The sequence below is a fragment of the Elgaria multicarinata genome, chromosome 4 (assembly GCF_023053635.1).
Source record: "Elgaria multicarinata webbii isolate HBS135686 ecotype San Diego chromosome 4, rElgMul1.1.pri, whole genome shotgun sequence".
NCBI classification, from domain to species: Eukaryota; Metazoa; Chordata; class Lepidosauria; order Squamata; family Anguidae; genus Elgaria; species Elgaria multicarinata.
The window spans coordinates 60,802,403-60,818,702 of NC_086174.1; positions in this window are offsets into that span (position 1 = coordinate 60,802,403).

A 16,300-nucleotide genomic window follows, 5' to 3' on the forward strand; every position below is an offset into this window, starting at 1 on the left:
TAGTAACTTTAAATTGACCCACCCCTGTCCTGCCCAACTAAAATAGAAATGTTAATTTTTTATCTTTAATGCATACAGTAAACATATCATTTACAAATAAGTGTCATTAATAAAAAAAGAATAACCCACTGTGCACGCAGTCGCTTCATGAGTCGCTTTACTTCCAACGACATTTAGATCTTGAGTCCTTTCATCTCCACTTGTTATGCTTTACACCCTTCTTCATATATCAAAAAGTGTAGGTACAAGAAAATAGGAAATGGAGTAGAAACAAAAGGGAGGAGTAAAGGTATTAAGTGAAAGTCAGTGGTAAACAAACAAGAAGGTCACAATCTGATTCATTGTTTATTTTGTTCATGCTTGTTCCAAAAATGTGTGGCTTTTAAAAACAAATGCACACCACCCTCTTCCTAATATACATGTCATGTGTGTTGTCACTCTTACGTGTGATTGTTTCCATCGATGCTGAGTTTAATACCATGAATGAAACTTCAGTCTTTGGGAGTGTTCTAATTTTCTAGTGTAGCAGTACTGTCCTATGTATTACTGAGAGCCAAGCTACATGAGATATGGGAGAGCCATGGTCAGATCATCGAACATTTGAACTTAGAGTTAAATGCAGCCGCAGAGGCCCCTGAATTACATGAGGACAGTGGCTTTCAAGGAGGTATTTTGTTTTTAAGTAAAAGCTTTCTCCCTGATGACATTTCCACCACATCCCACCCCGCCAGCTACTATTGGCTCCACTGGGGAAAACATACAGGTACATGAAGGGAAGAAATGCAATTTAAGAAGAACTCCTATGCAGTCCTTTGGCTACCTAGCCTAAAACGTTCATGCAATCATGTGACCATTACCAAACGTTAAATTAATCCAATAATAAAAGTATTCAATTTTCATAATACTAGGGCATACCTAAAACCTGTGATTAAGCTACAGCTTTTCCTAATGGCATCGTTAAGTGGAGGCTCTGACGTTCGAAAGATGGTTATGCACAACCTTTGATAAAATTGGGTGCAACGTTGCCCCTGATCTAGTTGAGGAAAATGCTGATATATAAATGAATTCTGGAATGTATGGGACTTAGGTGTTATTAACAATATCAATCTGTCTGCTGAAAGCTTCAGAATGCAGTGGAAACCTTTACTGGAGGCAAATGAGCCTGATTCAATAAAAATATGTTGGCTCCTGCAGTTCCACAGCCTGGAAAATCAGTTTCCCGTTGCACAGAAAGAGCCTGTGCATTAACTTGGTTGCATTTGGTCAACAGTAAATGTTTAATGGGCAGAAGTTAGCATCTGTTTTTCTGAACCCTTATATGCAGTGTTTTGGAATTAGCTGTAGGTGTATGGATGCTGATTTGAATGCAAGGTCCAAAACTTCTGCCCCCCTCCTGGCCTTTTTCTTGCTCCTCTGTAAAATGGGAATAAAAGATGGATGATTACATTGTCTATCAAGAGTTAAAAATGAGCACCATGCTTGCTGGAAAGGGAGTGGAACCTTTCCACATCTGCTGTTGACACGTGGGGATGCAAAAGGCAAAGCACTGAAGGGTACTCGTTCTATAAGAAAGCCAGTTTCATAAGGTCTGGAAAACCATTGTTTTTAACTTTTAATAAGCCTTTTATTTAGGGGCATATGAATTAAGTGATTTGATAATGTTGTAAATATCGGTCTAGGCTTAGAAAGAATGTTCCTTTTAAAAATTACCCGTAATGAGCAAACCTCAGTAGGAAATGTCTCCTGTAGTCTACAATCCAATGTGCCTTATGAGATCTTCGTTTTCAAAGCACAGCCTATATTAAAAATATCTCTGTGAGAATGATATCAACTATTTCCCCCCACAAACAATAAATAAATCCTGATCTCTGTGCTTGGTCTGCCTGTCTTACAGATAGTGGTCTTCCCCTCCCCGGCAGTCGGGTGATCTCTGCTTACATAACCCTCAGCCAGCATGAGGCTACTTGCATGTCCTCAGGGGTGCATTTCATGGGCTGCTGTCAATTTCATTGTTGCTGCTTAAATTGCATACAGGGCTTCCTCTTCTTAAAATCCTAAAATAGGTTTGTGCATATTTGCCAAATAGGAAGGATGCATTTCCTTTCAAAATTGGGGACTGGGAAAGCCGTGTACTTCCAAATAGGCCTCTTCCATCTGTTCCTAATGTCTGTTCCAAAGCTATGGTCCAGTTGATAGAGCATTTGATGTAGCCTTGGGGCTCCAAGCTGAAGATGGGAGTTCAAATCTTAGCTCAGCCCTGGAGTCGAATATTGGCATTCAGCGAGTAATCCTGTTTTTTTTAGCTTCAGTTCCCCAACTGTAAAATAGGAATATGAAGAATTGTCACTATGAAGTCTTTTGGGTACTAAAAGTGCTGTATGTATACAGGATTAATAGTGACCCTGTTCAGATGACACACTAAGCCCCCGTGGTTAAGCATTTTGAGCTAAACATTATGGCTTAGTGTGTCATGTGAACTGTGACTTAGCGTGTAGTGTGAACCATGGTGGCTAGATAATCATGGTTTAAACATGCTCACTAACCATTTGCTGCAAAATGATTAGTGGCCTAACCATGGCTTAGAGTGTTGTCTGAACAGGCGCATTATGGCTTAAGAGTATCGTGTGAACCATTCCTAACCAGGTCTGAACAGGCCCAGTATCTCTATCTCACACTCTTAATTGTTGGTTTTTAAATTTAACTTCAAGGAGCTGAGGCCCGTGGAAGAATCAGACCACCGATGGGTTCCTGGTCTGATAGGGTAAAAGATGCCATTTTACAAATTGAAAACCTCATTTGAAGTCCCCAGGCTGTTTCCAAGGGAAGTTGTGACAAATTGATAGCTTGAGAGTGAGGAGTTCCCCCCCCACACACACACTTTCCCTTTTGCTCCTTGAACCTAGAGCTTTAGTGGGTCATGGGATTGGGCTGTCATGGCTGGGGTTGTTCACCCCTATTTTTTTATTTTTTATTTTTTTTGCTGTACTCCAAACCGGATCTTTTTGTCCATTGTCTCTTGAAATTGACTGTTAAGTCTGGATGTTAACCAGAAACTGTTTTCCATGTTCCCCTCTGTCAAGGGACCTTGTTGGAATGATCCTGATAAACCTTTGCTGTAAAATGATTCAGCTGTTGTAATTCAGGCCTCTTTCCTCCATGCGTGTATGTGTGGGAGAGAGGGAGACTGGGAATATGTGTGTGTGTGTGTGTGTGTATGACAGAAGTGGAAAAGAATGAAGCACAGGCCAGATACGTTTGGTAGATCTTACAGTAACTTCAGCGATGGGGCTCTGAATAATATTGAGTTTCTCCCCCTTCTTTCTCCCCCATGTGTTGCAAAGCCTTTTTTTTGTAAAGTCTTGCAAGAGGAGAAACTTGACCACTGGTTTCATTTGGTGAGGGAGTGGAAAGAAAGAGAAAGTGGCTTTAGGACATGTTTGTTTTGCTCTCTTAAGACTGTGGCCATAGAAATAATAATTTAAAAATTGAATATATACTTGACTAGATATAAGTAGCTAGGGTTACCAACTAACCAGAAAACAAATTGTCTACCCAGGGTTTTGTTATTTGCTTTCGTGCCAACTACTGGAAAAGTATTTTCTTTTCCAAACTGTTAACCACAGGTTAGCTTTCCCCAACCTGGTACCATCCAGATGTTTCTGACCACAAGCCCTATCATCCCCATCTTACTGGCTGGGTATGGTGGGAGTTGTCTGACACAACTGGTGGATACTACCTGAACAAACAACTTTTGATCTTTGATTTTTCAAGAGTGGGCAATGCTCTCTATGAGTGTGTGTGTGTTCATTCTCTCTCTCTCTCTCTCCACACACACACCATTGCTGCTGCCCACACACAAACACACATATCAGCTTCATCACGCAATATCTATTTCTCTCGTTGCTCTGAACATGTAAGCCTGAGGGGAGACCTATGTAACTCAGAATATATTTCCTGTCATTTAAAAAAGAAATGGCCTTGTTTGTTCTGTTTCTTTTTTGGGAAAGTTGGGTGGACATCAAATAGTCATCCTGCAGAGGTTATTCCCATTTGAAATGGCTTCCCATGGAGGCTGACTTAACCTGCGAAATAGTTTTTAGGTGCCAAGCATCCGAAGGATAAATGGCCCTCGTCTGTGTTCTCAGAGCTAGGAACCTGAGCAAGAAGAGAATCTATTCTGCTCCTCTTCAGTGGTTTCAGTTTTCACGGGAAGCCCAATTTGACCCAAATACCATCTCAGGCTACTTTTCCTCTGCATTGGGTTAGAACACATAGGGTAGCATCAAAACCTGGCCACAGGGTGCAGTGGGGAATGGGCAAATATGGCAAAGGCACATTATATACCTTCCCTTCCTTTCTACCTTCCTGCCCTACCCCATTTTTTAACGTGAAGGAAGCTGACAAAGAATAGCAATAGCAATCCTAAACAGTCCAGCACATGTACACTTCTTTAACAACAAAAAATGTCACAGGCCACTTTCTCTACATGACTCAGATTTTGTGAATAACCTGCCTATAAAGCAAGTCTTGCTATGTGATCAGGCAAGGCTCAGGCAGGTCTGCTTGGGTAGCCTGTTCCTCAGACCTTTCTGACACACATGGCAAAGACATGTGTTTTCAGCCATTTTATGTGTTTTCAGAATGCAAGTAGGAACTTGCGTTTCCCTGATGGCCATTACAAAGGGGTCCTTGGATTCCATGCTCCTCTTCTTTCTCTTCTCCTTTTCCTGGAGTCTTTACCCTCAAATGAGATTATTCAAGGGGGACCTCCAACAAAACATGGCAGTTGTGAGAGCTCCTGTTTGGGGTGCCAGCCAGCCAGCCAATCATACACTCCTCTAGAATATGCCATTTCAATCCCCTCCCCCTGGTTCCACCTCCTTCCTGCTCCCCAAACAGTCAGCCAGTGTCCTCCAGCCACTGTGCATGCCCAGTCCTTATTGGGCTGTTCCTGCCCCCACCTTTTCTTTAACTTCATCAGACCTTGGCATCCCCATCACCTCTCTTGGGTGCAGATGTGTGTAGAACTTGGTGTGCTATTAGTATATACCTGCCTTCCCCACCTTGGTGCTCTCCAGATGTGCTGGGCTACAGCTCCCATCATCCCAGCCAGCATGGCCAATAGAATGGCTGAGGAGGAGGAGATTATATGATTGCTGCCAGGAGCTTAGAGCCCAAGGCCCCATTTGGAAGAGGAAGGGCCTCCGAGGCTCAAGAACTACAGAGGAAGGTGTGGCTGCCCTCATCCCCCCTCCTCATCCCCCTTCGCTATGGGCCACTTCCCTTCCTTGCCCTTTGACCTGCCTGCTGTCCTTAGCCCCAACCCTGAAATGGGTTTTGCATCTGGGTTTTGCAGATTGTCAGGCATCTTTTGCACCAATTGCTCATTAGCGAAATTGGATTTTTCTCAGTTTCCTGAAATTGCTCAAATGTGCAGTTTTGAAAATGCGCAAATCCCCCCAAATGCACATTTTCACGCTTTTGCCTATGGGGGGAAATGCATTTTTGGTTGTTGTTGTTTTTTTATTTTTATTTGACTGAATTTGTGAAAAATACCAGAAAGTAAAAGTCTGCAGAATCCACGACTCAGAAAAAGGTGGTGAGCTGCAGAATCCATGGGCTGGATTCATAGACATCCAAATTCTTTAGAATCCAGTGCAGATTTCTCCAACATCCCTAGTAAGGAGAAATCAACCAAAATCAATGCTCCATTCATAGAAACTGGCTTTGCCCAGTTTTGGATTATAGTTGCCCCACTTCCCCATTACTTAGGAGACCAATCTGACCCTCTGGATTGGTTTTTCAGAGGGTGCCGGAGGCTACAGTGGGGAGGGGCCAAAATCCTTCCACGTAATATATAAAAAAATCTGAAATTCTCCATAATCCTCCATGCACTTGATGAATTGGAGTACAGTCCAAAATAACTTGGTTAGCCTTCAAGGTGCCGGAAGGTGCTCTGCGACAGACTAATATGGCTGCCCCTCTGGAAATGGTTTCCTTCCACGAATTTCCGTCCACTTATCTTAGATTCCGAGCCTCTGCCTTTCATTACTTTCAGAGAGTTCTGAGCAATTTTTATCTTGACTTCGGGTGGCTCACTGTTTTGCTACGCTTTTCATGAAGGTGATGGAAAGTCCAGCCTTCCGGACGGCACCCTGTTTAGCTTGGCAACTTGTCCAATGAAAAGAGCCATAGACGGATGTCTGAAGTGTGAGCAGCTTAAATGTCTGGCAAGTGCCTGCCGCCGAATCTCATTGGACACGGCTTACATCTTTTGAAGAGCCAGCATTTCAACTTAAGTCGTGCACCTGTAGGTCTTTGAAATGCAATCAAGTCTTGCTTTGCTTGTTGTTAGATATTATACTGGGCAGGTAATCCACAGCCGTCCAGGTTGCCTTTCAGTTTGTAGCGAATTCTGTCCTCTCACTCAAAGGCAAAGGAAGAACATATTTTTTGCCCTCCATCCCTGTGCAAATGTATTAAGTGCCGTCTGGATAAACAGAAGTGATGCACTGAGTTTCTAAGGCGAGTGTCTTTCTGCTGCCCTGCAAGCTACCATTGCGCACATCTGGACAGCGCCATGGATGGATTAGCAAGGTCTGACTGTGTTTTGCCCTGTGGTAACTTCGTACATGTGCCTGGTGGTGTGATCAAAAGGCCTTTTCAGCCGCCAGGTCTGAAATATGGGGTGAAGTGGGAGCCGAGGCTGATAAGAATGTACTGAAGTACGTCCATTGTAAATAAGGTTTCCCAGGAACACTAAAGCCTTTGTCATTTTCTGATGGATGAACATTCCTGAGGTGAAATTGTATATTAAAACCACGTGCTTTGAAAAGTTGTAACTCGGAAGGAGGGGACAGACATGCCTAAGTTTTGATTCATAGGAGCATTGTCTTGCCACAAGGCGACATTTTGGTTGCTGCTTCAAAACAGGGATCCAACTGAGAACTTGCTCTTGGGAAGGAATTCAGCCTATATGCCAAGCAGCCTGGTGCCCCACCATGCCCTGGCAAGCCCAGTATATAAGCCCTCTCGGCAATGGGGCAGCACGATGCATGTTAAGCCCATTCATGAGAACAGGTTGTTCAACAATATCTGAAATTTGTTGCCTGCCTAATTTTGAAGACTCTCTGGAACAGAATGAGTTGGCCAGCCTTCCCTAAGCCGGCATCCTCCAGATGTGTTGGACTACAACTCCCAGCATCCCCCTAGCCAGCATATCAGCTGAGCATGTCCTTATCAGAAGCACTTGTCTTTCACTTTGGACTTGCCAGTTATCAGTTTGGTGCAGTGAGATCTTGTTGTAATAGCACTCGCCAACAAAATGTTGACTTCTCCAGCTTGCTCATGTCTTTGGGATGCTTCAGTTAGTCCTAAGAAGGAAACAGTGGGCAGTCTTTTCAGCCCATGGGTCCCGTGCAGAGCCAGGTGGTGGGTCAGGGGCTGCACACAGATGCATGCCCACACACACGTGCTTACACATACAAACACACACTCCCCCTCATGTCCCCCAGCAACAGGTACTGAGAGGCACACATGTGATAACACATGCATAGGAGCTTGGTTAAAAATAGAATATGGAAAGGAGGTTAAATGAATATAAAAAGGGGGAGGGGAGGGACATTGAGGTGATAGGCGCTATCCCAACAGATCCACATTTTTGCCAGTTTGGGGCTGAGAGTGGCCATGAAAAGCTTGTATAGTCACAGTTGAGAGTTCTCAGACTGTGTAACAGTCCTTCACTACGGAGGTATGAACAATTGCAGGACACAGGGATGGAGGTAGTGGGGGAGAGAGGACAAGATCCGCCTCCCTCCCCCCAGTTTAGCATTCATTTAATTTGGATATGCCACTTCAGTAATTTGGGCCTACAACTCCCATTATGTCTCACCATTAGCTATTCTGGCTGGGGCTGATGGAGTTGTAGGCCAAAAACATCTGGAGGACTGCAAGTTGCCTTCCCCTTCCGTAGAGGGAGGAAGGTCTTATATTGCTGCCTTTTTAGCTTGTGGGCAAGAAAAGTTCTAGACAAAGCTTATTGCACCAGAACAGAACTTGTTTCTCATTATCTGGAGCTCATCTACAAAAAGAAAAGAAAAGAAAAGAATACAAAGTGAAGGAGATGAGAGCCTCCTCCTAAAAAAAAGGATGAGTGGGCTGTTCTGGCCTCCCTTTCCATTTTCAGAAACTTTGCTGGAGTTTACAAGTGAAGGGAAATCAGAGCTGGTGCTTTGTGACTCTACAATATACACTACTGATTTATTTTGCCATTAAATTACAGTAAGCACCATCAATCATCAATAGTGACAACTAAAAAAAAAAAAGAGAGCCTCCAAACCTATCTTTTCACACTATGATTAGTTTCTTGGTTTATACAAGTGAAATGCCTGGGTAATGAGAATTGGAAACTGTTATTATGTCTCTACCCTAAAGCCTTTCCATGTCTTGCCTGTAGTGTAATGGACTAATTAAAATTTGTCCCGTTGGTTTGCAAGAGAATGTTGTCAAGAAATCTAGACACTTGAAAAATCAGATTAAAGTCATTTCTATTTATTGTATATTATAGTTCCTTTTACTGGGTGACTGTTTAGTGAGATGCTTTGGGCTGATTAGCACTAGTCTCCCTCTGCAAGCATAATGCACAAGGAAATTCCACTGCATTCCCTTTTACAAAGAACCACTCAAGAGTAGGGTGGGTAAATCCAATGACTTCTATAACAGGTTGGTCCCTATCTTCTGTAACACCCATTCATTGTTCTTTCTACCCCTCATCAGTGAATACTAAAAGAAAAGGGTGCTCTTCAGCATGTGCAGAGTGCATTTCTCTTGCCACTGAGTAAGTTAGTAGTTAGAACTCACACTAGCTTAAGGGATAAGGTCTTCCAGGCGAGAAGCAGAGCTTCCAGGCATACCTGAGCCACCCCTTCCTCATTTAGAAATTATGCATTATTACTTATCACTAAGAGTCAAAATGACAAAGTACCCTGTGGCACCTTAAGGACCATTATATTTATTGTGGCATAAGTTTTCTTCAGGCTCATGAAATGGGCTCATTAATGGACAAGAATGTATATCCAGGAGTACACAGAGAGAGAGAGAGAGAGAGAGAGAGAGAGAGAGAAGTGGGGACAAAAGGCATGAAGTGTAAGGGGTGGCAACTGGCTGTGATATCACTGTGGAGAGCCCAAATGAAGACAACGAAATATGCACGGAGTGACTCATCTCAGCAGTCTGGACATTTGATAATTGAGCAGGGGGTTGGACTCAATGGCCTTATAGCCCCCTTCCATCTCTACTCTTCTATTACTTATTTATTTTTAACTCCTTGGTGGGTCCCAGTGCTTTTCAATAATGCTCATGAATTTTTTAGAGCATTTATACTCCTAACTACTTCCTTCACTACCTCTCTGGCCCCCACTTCTCTGAGTAGGATTTCCTCCTCTCCAACTCATCTTGCAATTTCAACGCCTGGTTATGTTTAATTCATTTGTAATTGGAAGTGGCATTTTGTCTCAATTGTCCGACTTCCACGCTGTCTCTGTGGATTTCTTGCTTGCCCTAACCTCTCCCAACAGCGTGCCGTCTTCTCTCCCTCTTCAAATTGAACCACCTAATGCACACGCAGGCCTTCTTCGCCCCCATCTGCGCCAATCAGCTGGGCTGAGTTAAAAGTGAAAATTTAAAAAATGCGCCTAGTTTGCTGACAATGATTTACAATAGGAGGAGATAGCAGAGAGGTGAAGCCTCAGTACTTGCTACAGCAACACACGCTTGATAAGGAGGCACCAAATGCTTATGCAGAAGTAACGATTGCTGACATCTTGGAGAAAGGGCACGACATCTCTTCTCTAATTGAGATAGAATCCTGGCCATTTTCAAAGGACTTTGAAGTGCCTTCTGATTATCTTCTCAAGAAGATAACAGATGACAAAGAGAGGAAGGGGTGGGTTCTTTCTGAAAATGGTTATGCATTTATCTAGCTGGCTTAACTGTAGTTGCCAGACAGAAACGAGGCCCAGATGTGTGACCTGCAAAAGAGGTGAAGGAAATGTTAGAAGAAGACGAAAAGTGAAGTAACGCAGTGCAATATCATGTATCCAGACCTCCCATCTCTGCATCTTTCTGTTCACCAGGCGTGTCTGCATGCCCCATGGTTGTAAGTGCAATGTTTTGTATGCCAGAGTCCATGAGATGGTTCAGGAGAACATTGTTGTAGCGCTGGTTTCACAATGGGCCTGTTCAGATGACACTTCAGGCTCTGTAGTTAGCAAAACTGTGGTTCCTTGGGGTTAGCACTAACCACAAGCTGTGTTGTTACACACAACACTTTAAACCACAGTTAGAGCCACTAACCCTGCTGCAGACAGTCCGACTGTGGTTAGTGAGTAAACAGGGTTCAGCAAAACACATTGCACAAGACACCTTAAAACCTGCTGCTTAACCAAAAGCCTTATCCAGCAGCGTTATTTAAGGTGTCTTCTGAAAAAGCCCAAGGAGAGAAATGTGTAGTAAGCTGTTATCTTAGGGCTGATTCTCAGCTTTCCTTTTTGTCCTCCAATTCAAGTATAAAATTTACATTCCCCTGCCCCCTTCATGCGTAAAAGGATGCAGGTGTAGATTTAGGCACGTCCCTTTAAAAACAACAACTCAGCACCAATGGGTACAGCTCAGTTCTTTTCCTGCTGTTGCTCTGATTATTATTATGATTATTTTAAAGAAAAGCAAATGAATTCTCTATATGTGCATATTCATCAGATTTCACAGCATGGGCATTTATTCTTTTTTTCTTTTACTCAGGTCTTACAGTGATTTACATATTTTAACATTTGAGATAGAGCTGAAAAGCTTGTGCCAACAGATAACTTTGTCACATTGATAAAACCTGGCTGAAAATTTTTTAGGCTTTCAGAATCTCCCTGGAAGGAAGGGGTTTAATGTGCGTGCATGTGCGTGAGTATCCTTGTATGAGCTGGTGTTGTGCTTTGCAGCATTATTGTTCCCAGTGTCATAGGCTTATAATTTCCCAAGATACAACCATCAGATTGGCATTTCTGCTTGAAAGAATATCCAATTGACTCCCCAACCTCTGCAACCAGCAAACACTAAACTAACCCTTGATATGAAAAGTGTCTTGTAAATAACACTGTCACACTGACATTGTTCATTTAGAAAAGGAGGTAAGTGCCTCCATTTAGCTGAAGCAACTTTACCATTTACTGACCTAAACTGGAGCTGGATTTCTCTGCAATTCCCCAGCAAGTCTTCTTTTTTTTTATCTCATGAGATGCCATTGCTGGAACAAGAAGTATTTGCTCCTTCCACCCTCTATTGTTTGGGTTAGATATGGTGTCGATTGCAAATATTTAGGTAGATTTAAGGGGAGGTAGAGATATAATATTAAGTGGGGAGGGAAAATGGAGATTGTCTATACAAGATGGTTCTGTCTTCGGTTCCAGTGTTTTAATTTTTCCATTAGAAGCATTGCATGAGCAATTTGATATTCCTCCCCCTCCCCTTCTAGTTACAGCTGATATAGATTAGTTGGTGCTGGGTCATTCTTGGCTACATGCAGCCTCATTAGCTAAGTAAAAGGCTCATTTATTAGCAATTCTGTAATTGTGCAGGGAGAGATGGGGTTGTTCTGTAAGTAGCCAGTTGGATAACAAAGGCCCTGATGTCATTTGTAGTTTGCTTCCTCTTCTAAACAATCAGTGGGGGATGCTCACTGGTGCAAACGGGGAAGTTGAGACGAAATTGATTGAAGACACAGGCAAAATGAGCTCTTGGCTTGGGTGGATAACTTAGCTACGCTGCTGAAGGTGCAGACAAGTACCATGAAATCCCACAGTGCCGTGAAGGGATGCTGTTTACTGTAGAAGGGACCAGATATAGTGAATTTGAGGTTTTTTTTAGCGTGTCATTATGGATGAATCCATACATACACAGCGGAGGCTGGTGGCTCTGGTTTCAGTGGGCCCGTGAATCCATTCTGGATTTCAGCCAGAACTCTAAAGGAGCTATCCAAGGTGCAGAACATATTTTGGGGGTTAGGGTTCAGCACTTTGGACAGCTCCTTTAGAGTTCTGACTGAAACCTAGAATGGATTCACAGCCCCACTGAAACCAGAGCCACCACCCTCCATTGCACATACATTATTTTCAGTTAAGGTGTGTGTGTGTGTGTGTGTGTGTGTGTGTGTGTATGTATCTCCATCTATCCTTCTCAGTGCGCCAGACTCCTGTTCAGGTTTCCAGCCACAGGCTGAATCATTGATATTAGTATTTGCTTCATGATCAAAGGGAATGAGACCTAGTTTGGGCACCAGATCAAATCAGCTAAAGTTTCCCCCATTCTAATAGCTAGAGAATGACGCATAAGCCAGGGAAAGGACCTGTCACCCCCTCCTACTGAATGTTGCACATATGAACCAGGCAAGGCTACAGCATTGGGAAAGACTTCAAAATGTGGCTCAAAATAAGAGTTGAAAAAGAAGTGGGGGCTGCAGCAAAAGTTTACAGCGCACCACACTCCTGTTCAGGTTTCCAGCCACTCCATTCCATTCTCCCTCCCTCTGGTTTTCAATATTTTCCCTAAGAGTCAGCCAGCATTCTGTGCATCATCAGATGAGCATTTTATTGCATGCTCTTTACTGGCCATTCATGGTTTTTCGTGGGTCCTTTTGATGGTGCTTTCCATGTGTCTCCTGCTCCTTCTGGTCTTTTTTCTGGAGTGGGGGGGGGAACCCGGTAAATCTGATTTTTTAAAACAACAACAACCCAAAACTTGCCATTTCCTGCTGTGTGCAGGAAAAGCAGCACAATAAAAACGCCCACTGAAGGGGCCACGTGGTTGTGGCTGCTTCCTCTTCCTTCCCTGTGTGAAGGAAGAGGAAGCTGCTCATCCCTATTGTGGGAGGCCAAAGCAATGATAGGGAAACACACTTTCCTCTTTGTCTCTGTGCACATTGATCATGTGCAGCCTTCATTGGTTGGACGATTTTGGGTGTGATTTTTGTTTCTTGGTACTTTTGCAAACCTTGAGATTCCTCCAAGCCTGCTGATACCTCCCTCTTGTGTGGGGGATGCTATTTTTTACAAATAAGGACCAGCATTTGGAGAATGAATTCACTATTGGTATATAGCAGGGGTGCAGAGCCTCAGGCAGTGGAGGCTGGTGACTCTGGTAGATCCGCTCCAGGTTTCAATCAGAACTAGTCAGAACTCTAAAGGAGAAGTACATTGGACAGCTCCTTTAGAGTTCTGACTGAAAAAATGGAGTGGATTTACCACCCCACTCACATCAGAGCCACCAGTGTCCACTGACCTCAGGTCCACAAGACAAATACATCCTCCTGGGGGCACAATCCAGCCCATTCCTGGTGTTCCCTAGATGGACCCACCTCCTTTCCCCCAAATGTTGAGCAGTGGCAGCACCAGAAAAAAAAATTCAGGAGGGGGCACAGAAGGGGAGGGGGCAAAGTATATTTCTAGGTGGATGGTCTGTATCCCATATGTTAAGACCTCTAAAAGAAAAGTAATGGTATATCTCACACTAAAACTGCTACCCTAACCACATATTCTGGGGGGGGGGGATAATATATTATTTTAGATTCTTTAAAATATAGTATGTATTAGTCTAATTCAAATTTCCCAGACTTTATATAAAAAATAAAATCTCCCCCCCAACCCTATTTGGCCCCCTGTTTTCTGGACCTCTCTGGGCAAAACTGGACAGTTGGTCACCCTAAATTACTGTAAGGAAAAAGGCTTTCAAAAAAGACACAGTCACTATACAAGCATTTCCTTGACATACAGATTAGACAGGCAGAACACTTTAGAAAACAGTTGCTTCTGAACCAGTGCAGACAGAACCAGGAAGGTAGATGCTTAGTGTAAGGAAATATCAAACTGAGACCCCTGAGCCCTGTACACCTAAGAAAACTAATGCATATGATGTAGTAGTCTAAAGACCCCAAAGATAAATTTTTTGAAGATGAAGCTCCTGATGAAGCTGGGTATTTTTTATTGCAATTCATTGCCTTTGTAATATGGAATAAAAGGAATAAGGAGCATTGAATATGGTGGGATTAATTGATGAGTAAACATTCATAGGCTTGCACTGTGAGTAAATTCTCTCTCCCCCCCCCATTCCTATCCTAATTCTCTGAGGAGAAAAAAGGAAGCTGTGGAGAAGGTACAGATTAATTCTTTCCTCCCCCTCTCATTTTTCCTGGCCTACTGTCCTGAGAGAAAAAGGAAGCGATACATGGAATAAGTAGATTAATTCTTCCGAGGGTGTTCTAGCTGGCTCCAGCTGCCAAGAATAAGTTTAGGCATCAGGGGTTTTAAGTGTGATGCAGTTATGAGTGCCCCCACCCCAAACCTCAGCTACCTAATCCTAATTGTTGGGGTGGAAAGTGGTTTCACTGGAACCAAGAGGATCATCCCCATCTCAGAAACCTCTTCAGAATAACACAGAGAAAGCTGGGTGAGGCAGAGCCCACTTATTAAAAGCAAAGGGAGGTGGGAAAGAAAGAAGCACATTTACACACAGGCAAACTGAGGCAGCAGGCAAATAAGAGTTGATGGCTGTAAGTGAGTGAGTTTGGGTTAAATAATCACAGGTTTAAGGGGGGAAAGTGTGCCCATAAAACAGGAGGAATTTAGCCATTTTGTTATAGGAAAGGATAATATATATTTTAATTAAAATTTAAAAATAAGTATTTGTCACCTGGTACATGGAAAACCTGGCTGGTTCACTGTTGTGATTATGTAATTGGGACTAAAATGCAGTTACGCACGACTGAAGGTGAGGCACTATATATAATTTTAGGGGCACTAATAATTACTGTACTTGTTATTGTCTTTAAATATGGTTAAACATCCCACAGTCATCTGCCATTCTATTTAAAAGAGGTGCCCTGCCATCTTTTAAATCTGGTCACTCTAGTATAGCTCCTGCACTTTAACTGTTGTGATGAAGAGGGAATTTCACCAGGTTCTCCATATATGCAAATAACACCTGATGAAATTTCCTTTTCTATGCAACTGTTAAAGATACAGGAGCCCTGTCCTCCTTTTCATATGGTCACCCTATTTTAGCAAGCAATTCACCCACCCCTTTGTTTTCTCTCCCAATCCTGCTGGAGTCCAGTTTGGGGGTGGGCGGGATGAGGAGAGAATACACACAGCAATTGGGGTGGCAACTGAGGTGGCAAGCGCCTCGTTTGGGGGCTCACTTCCCCTCCCCTGCGTACCATTGAAATGCCCATCGAAAGGCTTAGTCACTGGCTGTAAGAGCTCTAAGCTAAAACTTGCTGGTATTTCTGGTGTTTTGGCCCTTACCCCTTTGGCCTCACCCCCATTTTGCCTTTGGACCCACCCATCACTGGCATGCAGCCCCCGAGAGCTTCTCCTGATTTGGATTTGGCCCCTGGGCTGATCAAGGTAACAAGGGCCAGATCTACAGCTTGTGTCAAATCATTATGATTCCATCATGGTAACACTATATCCCTCTTGCACATTTATACTTCATAGGACACACAATGACATTTATTGCGGTACTTTGGATCATGTGGAATAAAAAGCAGGAATGTGCCCCAACAGTTTTATCAGTGCACTTCAATACCGCTATACAGCAGTAGTGTAGATCTAGCCTACTCTTCTTCAACTATGCCTTTTGCCCATGTCTATATCTGCAGAGTTAGAGGAGGGTCTTTCGTGTCCCTGCTTAGCTATGATGAAGAATAGTCGTCATTCACCTGGGGGTTCCAGATTACAGTATGAGGTCTTACAGAACCACTGGGAAGGCATACAAACCTGGCATCTCTCTTGTATTGCCTTTCAAACAGATGTTTTCCAGAGCAAATTGCTTTGGGGCCAACCCAAGGCACTGCTGTCAAGAAAGCATTCCATTCAGCTGATCTGGAAATGGGGAGATGGGCTGGGGCATATTCGTTAGGGTTGTGCTCCGCTTCACATCGGAGCGTAGAAGCAATAGCGAGGCGGCCTGATTCACCTCCGACAAAGGTGGAGATGAAGTGGGTCCGGGGGGGGGGGGGCTGTGGATCGAGGTGAAGAGGATCGAGACCAAGCGGATCCTTCACCTTGATCCAGAGCTCCGAAAAAAAGGTAAGTGGGGGCTTACCTGGTGCTGCTGCAGTCTGTGCGGCAACGGCAGCAGAGCCAGGTAAGGGAACAGAGGGAGGGGGGCTTACCTGTCTCTGTCGCAGTCCGGCGGTGGCTACAACTGATGCTGAGGCTCAAACCGGAAGACCAGGTTGCAACCGCGGCCTGGTCTT